Source organism: Penaeus japonicus, unplaced genomic scaffold (genome assembly GCF_977035675.1).
Source record: "Penaeus japonicus unplaced genomic scaffold, GWHDUDI00000001_assembly GWHDUDI00000012, whole genome shotgun sequence".
Taxonomy (NCBI): Eukaryota; Metazoa; Arthropoda; class Malacostraca; order Decapoda; family Penaeidae; genus Penaeus; species Penaeus japonicus.
In genome coordinates this window covers 43,103,401-43,110,900 of record NW_028234414.1, presented here as the reverse complement: position 1 = coordinate 43,110,900, position 7,500 = coordinate 43,103,401, and the positions used below count along the sequence as shown (strand labels likewise).

At 44.8% G+C, this 7,500-nt stretch overlaps 1 protein-coding gene across 4 annotated transcripts in view; it reads left to right on the top strand.

Annotated features, from left to right (window-relative positions):
• Positions 1-7,500, top strand: part of LOC122246898 (long-chain-fatty-acid--CoA ligase 1) — an 82,939-nt gene that overhangs the window by 48,245 nt on the left and 27,194 nt on the right. The gene's annotated exons all lie outside the window — the stretch shown is intronic.

Here is a 7,500-nt window from a genome sequence, read left to right as displayed (position 1 = left end):
TTACTTTTATTATCATTATTGCTCTATGTACTATCATTACTACTACTATCATTGTTATCATTATTGTTATCATAATTATTACTATTATCATTAGTATCATGACTATCACCATTAACACCTTCATTTCTTCATTAATTCCCATTACTATCATAATGATAATCCTTACCACATACACCATCACCATTACTAATATCATCATAATCATCATCTACTTCATTATCATCACCATCATCCTCACAATCAACACGCTTCCAATCACCACCATCACCAATCATCACACTCAATCACACCCAAAAGTGCCCCAAACCAACAACTCCCATCCTTATGATTAAAAACACGATGCATCCCCCCAAAATCCCCCCCTCCCCCCAAAAAAAAAACCACCAATTATAATACAATGTAACATAAATCCCCCCCCCCAAAAAAAAAAAAACAAAAAAACACCACCAATTATAATATAATGTAACATAACCCCCCCCAAAAAAAAAAAAAAAATTATAATACAATGCAACATAACCCCCCCCCCCCAAAAAAAAAAAAAAAAAAAAAAAAAAATTATAATACAATGCAACATAACCCCCCTCCCCCCACCCCCCCCAAAAAAAAAATAACACCACCATCAACCGTGCTTTGCAAAAGCAACACCAGTGACAGTAATGGGAAGGTATAAGGGAGGGAGGGGAGAGGGGGAGAGTGGGGGGGGGGAGTAAGTAACACAAGCACAATGATAGCTCACTTTAAGGCCAGTTGTTAAAGCTGCAAGCACTCGGGATTGTAAAGCAAGCAATTCTTGCGGTAGAGATTCACCTGTTGCTTGCAGTCAAGGAGAATTGAATCCGAAAGGCGGAAGATAAAACAGCTAAATAAAACAGGGCAAGAGGGAAAGGCAACGGAGAGTTGGAGGGAGATCTGTGGGAATGCGGGTTTGAGAAGGGTCGGAGGGGTGGGGGTGGGGTTGGGGGGTTGGGGGGGAGGATGAAAGGAGGAAGGGAGGAGGAGGTGGAGGTGGTGGTGGAGGGGAGGGGAGGAAGGGTAGGAAGTGGGAGGGGAAGTGGAGGAGGAGGGTAGGAAGGGAGGAGGAGGAGGGGAGGGGAGGAAGAAGAGAAAGGGAGGAGAAGGGTGGAGGAGGAGGAGGAGGAGGGGAAGGAGGAGAAGAGGAAGAGAAGGAAGATGAAGAAGAAGAAGGGGAGGAGGAAGAGGAAGACGGAAAGGATAATAATAATAATAATAATAATAATAATGGTAGTAATGACAATGATATTGATAATAATGATGGTAATAATAAGCAGAAGAAAACAAAAACCTAAGCAGAACAAACAAAACAAAACAAAAAAAAACTAAAAACAAAAACACAAAAAACAAACACACCCAGCTCAAAAAACAAACAAACAAACCCAAAACCAAAAACAAAACCAAAAACAAACTCGAAAACCAACAAACCAACAAGATAGGAAAACAAGCTTAAGGTAGGAAAAACAAACGAGGCAAAGTAACACGACAAACAATGGGATCCAACTCCATGCAAACGAGGAACAGCTGAGAAATAATGGTGTTGGGTAGGAATACTCTTGACACTTCGGAGAACCTAAGGAACGCTGGGTTTAATTCTTTTATTTTTTTTTTCCCCGTTTTCTTTTTTCTTCTTCTTTTTTTTGGCGGGAAGGAGGGCGAGGGGGTAGGGAGGGAGGGGGAGGAGAGGGTAGGGCAGGGAGAGGTGGAGGGCACGTGCTTTGTTTGCCTCTCGGTGTCTTTGGATTGGTGTGTGTGGATTGTGGGGTGTGTGGATTGTGGATTGGGGGAGAGTGTGGTGTGTGTGTAGATTGTGGATTGTGGGAGTGTGGTGTGTGGATTTGGATTGTGGGAGAGTGTGGTGTGTGTGGATTGTGGGAGAGTGGAGTGTGTGTGGATTGTAGGAGAGTGTGGATTGTGGGAGAGTGGAGTGTGTGTGGATTGTGGATTGTGGGAGAGTGTGGTGTGTGTGGATTGTAGGAGAGTGTGTGGATTGTGGATTGTGGGAGAGTGTGGTGTGGTTTGTGTGGATTGTGTGTGGATTGTTGGGAGAGTGTGTGGTGTGGTTTGTGTGGATGTGGATTGTGGGAGAGTGGTATGTGTGGAGTGTGTGGATTGTGAGAGTGCGTGGAGTATGGATTGTGGGAAAGTGGAGTGTGGTGTGTGTGGATTGTGGGAAAGTGGAGTGTGGATTGTGGATTGTGGGAGAGTGGAGTTAGGGAGTGTTGAGGAGTGGATTGTCTGTAAATAGTAGAGTTAGGAATTGTAGTTTCAACGTTGTGGATTGTGGACTTAGTAGTGGAAGTCTGTGGAGTGTGGACTATGTGTACTATGGCCTGTGATATTATGGAGTGTGGAGTCTGTTATGTGGATTGTGGAATGTGGACTTTTTGACTATCGAATTTATACTTTGTGGATTATGGAGTGAGTTGATTGTGGATTGTAAACTGTCTTTTAGTATTAGTATTATTATTACTATTGCTGTTATTATGTTTTTTATCATATTAATAATCATTATTTGTTATTATTTTTTATAATGATGATGATAATAATAGTAATGATAATCATCATCCTCATCATCATCATCATCATCATCATCATCATCATCATCATCATCATCATCATCATCACCCCCCTCCCCCATCATTACATTAATTTAAAGAGACTGATGATAACTCACAGACAATCAAATCACAGGAGAAAATAAGCAAAATCTTTATAATAATAAAAAAAAAAAAATCAAAAATCTTTATAATACAAAAAATATAGAAATAAAAATCTTTATAATAAAAATATAATAATAAAAATCAAAAATCTTTATAATAAAAAATAATAATAGAAATAAAAAAAACTTTATGATAATAATAATAATAATAATAAAAATCTGAACTAAGTGAAAGGAAAACAAAAGCGAAAACAAAAGCAAAACGAATAACCAAAGAAAAAGTGTATTTTCTTGCTTCTGCAATACACTTCAATCAACACGCAAGCAGAAACAAACAAACAAACACATACACAGTGATACCAAACACCTTAACCCTTTGAAAGATGTCACTTAATGATGAGCTAGTGATGACAACGATGTTATTGATAAAACACGTTAATCTATGCAATATGCAACAAACCGAAATAAAGTGATTGCGAAAGTGACAGTCGCGCGACGGACAAAGACACTTATTAACGACAGTATTTACGTTATGCAAAGAACACTAACGAGGTTTAAAGGTATTAAGTAACGTCATTAACAAGGATGAAGTATTAACAGAGCGCAAGTGACAGATACGAGGCTCTTGACAAAATTAAGTGACAAGATTAAGATACTGCATAGGAGGTCGTAATCGGTACCCCCCCATACCCACCTCACGTGACGGGGGTTGGGGGGGGGGGCACGTGAGCTTAGGTGTGCATGTAAACACACACGCACACGCACACGCACACGTACATGTACACGGACACACGCACACGCACACGTACACGCACATGCACAAACACACACACACACACAGGTATCATAGGTAGAGAGTGAAAGAGAGAGAGAGAGAGAGAGAGAGAGAGAGAGAGAGAGAGGAAAAGAGAAAAAAAGAGAGAAAGAGAGCGAGAGAGAGAGAGAGAGAGAGAAAGAGAGAAAAAGAGAGAAATAGAAAAAGAGAAAGAGTGAGAGAGCGAGAGAGAGAGAGAGAGAGAGAGAGAGAGCGAGAGAGAAAAAAGAGAAAGAGGGAGAGAGAGAGTGAGTGAGTGAGTGAGAGAGATAGAGAGAGAGAGAGAGAGAAAGAAAGAGAGAGAGAGAGAGAGAGAGAGAGAGAGAGAGAGAGAGAGAGAGAGAGAGAGAGAGAGTGAGTGAGTGAGAGAGAGAGACAGAGAAACACAGAGAGAGAGAGAGATTCCTCATAGATTAATTAACACTTTTCCCCCCTTAATTAAGGTAACCTTTGTAACTGTTAAGTTAACTTATCACGTTCTTTGGTGTGTAAATAGTCGTGACATTTTTTTTCAGTCCTTGTTTCTGCAACATCTATGCAAGTCGGTCATGTTGCAACAGACGGAACGCATCATTTTATTTTTAATTGTGAGGAACCCCCGGTATGTGTATGTGTGTGTGTTTCTGTCTGCGTGAGCGTGTTTGCATATCCACATGCACAGTACGTACACATGTATACACCGTGTTGCGTCTATGCGTGTGCGTTTACAAGTAGGTGGACATATCTATGCGAATCGTGTATTTATTTTCCTGAGACATAAGTCCCTTTTCTTTATTATTATTGCTTACACCCCCCACCCCCCTCCCCCCTCTCCCCTCGACGACCTAAACGGGCGAAGATTTAATGTCAGAGACACACCACGCTTTGGGTCAGCTGTTTGGCGGGTCAGCTGTTTGGCATCAGCTGATTTGGTTTCAGCTCGGGGCTCGGGGCTCGGGGCAGTATATGGTCTCGTCTCTTGGGGACTAACCTTGGGTTTTGTGTCTTGAAAAATACTGTCTCACGCCCCCCTCCTACCCCCACACTCCCCCCACACCTCTCCGCCCCCCGCCGTCACCCCCCCGTCGTCGCTCCCCCCGCCATCGCCCCCCGCCATCGCCCCTGTCCCACTCCTGGGCAATCGCATTCTCTACTGGTCTCTCTCTGTCTCTTAATATGTCTCTCTCTCTCTCTCTCTTTCTCGGTTCTTTGTTTCTCTCTTTATCTCATGGTCTTTCCTCCTCTTCCTCCTCCTCTCCTCTCTCACTATCTCATTCTCACTCTCTCTCTCTCACTCTCACTCACTCACTAATTCACTCGCTCACTCACTGTGGTTCACACTGTCTTTCACACACACACACACACACACACACACACACACACACACACACACACACACACACACACACAGACACACTCGCCCCCCCCCCCCTTATTCATGACCCAGACATTCCTCGGAGTAACTGACTCGCAGGAGACAAGCCAGACGTCCTCTGATAAAATTTTCCCTCTCCTGTCTCCCAGTTCTCTCTCTCGGCTTTCTCCTTCTTCTTCCTCCTTTCTCTTCTTCTTCTCTCTCTCTCTCTCTCTCTCTCTCTCTCTCTCTCTCTCTCTCTCTCTCTCTCTCTCTCTCTCTCTCTCTCTCTCTCTCTCTCTCTCTCTCCTCTCTCTCTTCTCTCTCTCTCAATCTCTCTGTCTCTCGGCTTCTCTTTCTCTCTCCTCTTCTTCTCTCTCTCTCTCTCTCTCTCTCTCTCTCTACCTTTCTCTCTCTTCTCTCTCTTTCTCTCTCTCTCTCTCTCTCTCTCTCTCTCTCTCTCTCTCTCTCTCTCTCTCTCTCTCTCTCTCTCTCTCTCTCTCTCTCTCTCTCTCTCTCTGGGATGTCCCTTATCAACCGAGTTTTAGATCACATAGAGTGCCTCTCTCTCCCGGCTCGGAGGCACAGTGCCAACGCCCCTCGCTTCGTTGGCACTTCTCTAGCGGGTCCCAAAAGCAGCTCGAACCTTCACTGACCATCCGATGCCAAAGATATCCTGATTATCCGTTCGCCGTTCACACCCGCTGGCTTTTACACCCTGACTTGTCATCTGCCGCTTATTGGGATGCAGGAATTTCGATGGTCTCGGTGGAGGGGGGGAACTGGTGGGTGGAGGGGGATGGGGGGGGTGGGGGGGCGTGAGGGGGATGGGGGTGGAGGGGGGATGGGGATGGAGCTGGGGGGGATTGGAGGGGGGATGTGGGGGGGTGGAGGGGGGCTTGGGGATGGGGAGGGGATGGAGGAGGGGTTGGTGGGGGGGCTGGGGGGCTAGAGGGGGGCTGGAGGGGGATTGGGGGCTGGGGGGTTTTCATTTAGTCTGAGGGGAGGGGTTGGGGAGGGTTGGGGGCCTGGAGAGGGGATGGGGAGGGATGGGGTGGGGATGGGGGGTGGAGGGGGCTGGGGGGCTTTCATTTTGTCTGGGGGGAGGTATGGAGAGGGGGCTGGGGGGATGGGGTGGGATGGGGAGGCTGGAGGGGGATTGGGGGGCTTTCATTTTGTCTGAGGGGAGGGGTTGGGGAGGGTTAGGGGAGATTGAGGGGAGGGGGGAGGGAGGGGGAGCTGGTTTGCTTTCGATGGCTGTCTGTTTGGAATTCGGTGGTTTTCGTCTCGTGTTTTGGCATTTGTTTGGAGTGTTGTGGTGTCTGTTTATATATATATATATATATATATATATATATATATATATATATATATATATATATATATATATATATATGTGTGTGTGTGTGTGTGTGTGTGTGTGTGTGTTTTCTCTGTTTCTCTGTCTTTGTCTGTCTTTTCTCTCTCTTACTCCCTCCCTCCCTCTCTCCCTCCCTCTCCTCCTCTCTCCTTCTACTCTCTCCTCCTCCCTCCTTTCTCTCCCTCTCCCCCTCCCTCTCCTCCCTCCCCCCCCTCTCCTCCCTCCCTCCCTCCCTCCCTCACTCCCTCCCTCCTCACCCCCTTCCTCCCTCTCTCCCTCCCTCCCTCCCCTTTCCTCCCTCCTTCCCTCTCTCCCTCCCTCCTCCCCTTCCCTCTCTCCCTCCCTCCTTCCCTCCCTCCCCCCCTTCCCCCTCCCTCCCTCTCTCTCTCTCGCTCTCATTCTATCAATCACTCTCTACCCCCCCCCCCTCCCCATCTCTCTACCTATTTTTGAAAGAGATAACCAGCAAATGTTTAAATGTTTCCTCTCTAATGGACACATACGCTAAGCTCAGAAATCAGGTGAAAAGTTGAAATGTTGAAAGTTTCAACAGGTTGTTCTTACGGTCATGAATGATATCTATTTTCAGAAGAAAAGTTTTTTTTTTTTTCTTCTTCTTCTTCTTTACCCTCGACTTATATTTTATTTGCGAATGATGCATTATATTAATAGTTATTATTTGTTTTGTATAATACCTAAAACAATGTGTATGTATTTATATGTGTTTGTGTACCTAAATACACACATCGTTGTATTATAAATCATGCATTATATTCATTAGCAATGTTACCCATGAAATACTGAAAAGACTGATATTCAGATATTAGAATAAATAATTACGGAATCCATATTAAATATATATTAATACGTATACGAATACAAATTAGGAATTAATACTTATTCCTAGACACATTGCACACTAGACCACTGCAATAATTCATGCATATACACAGACCCAAATAAAATGTATATAACGACACAAGATACCAGGGTTCAAACTTCCCATTAGAACCCATTAGAACTCAAAGCATTCTCAAGCAAACCCCATTAACAACACTCAGTACAGTCTTAAGCAGTCCCCCATTAAGATTGAAATCAAGTCCCATTAGACCCCATTAAAACTCACAGCATTCTCAAACAGACCCCACTAAAACTCAGAGCTTTCCCAAGCACATCCATTTAAAACTCACAACCCACTCCATTCAAACTCACAGCCCACCCCATTAAACCTCAAACCCTACCCCATTCAAACTCACAGCCCTACCCCATTCCACCTCCAATCCCCCACCCCATTCAACCCCATTCCACCTCCAACCCCC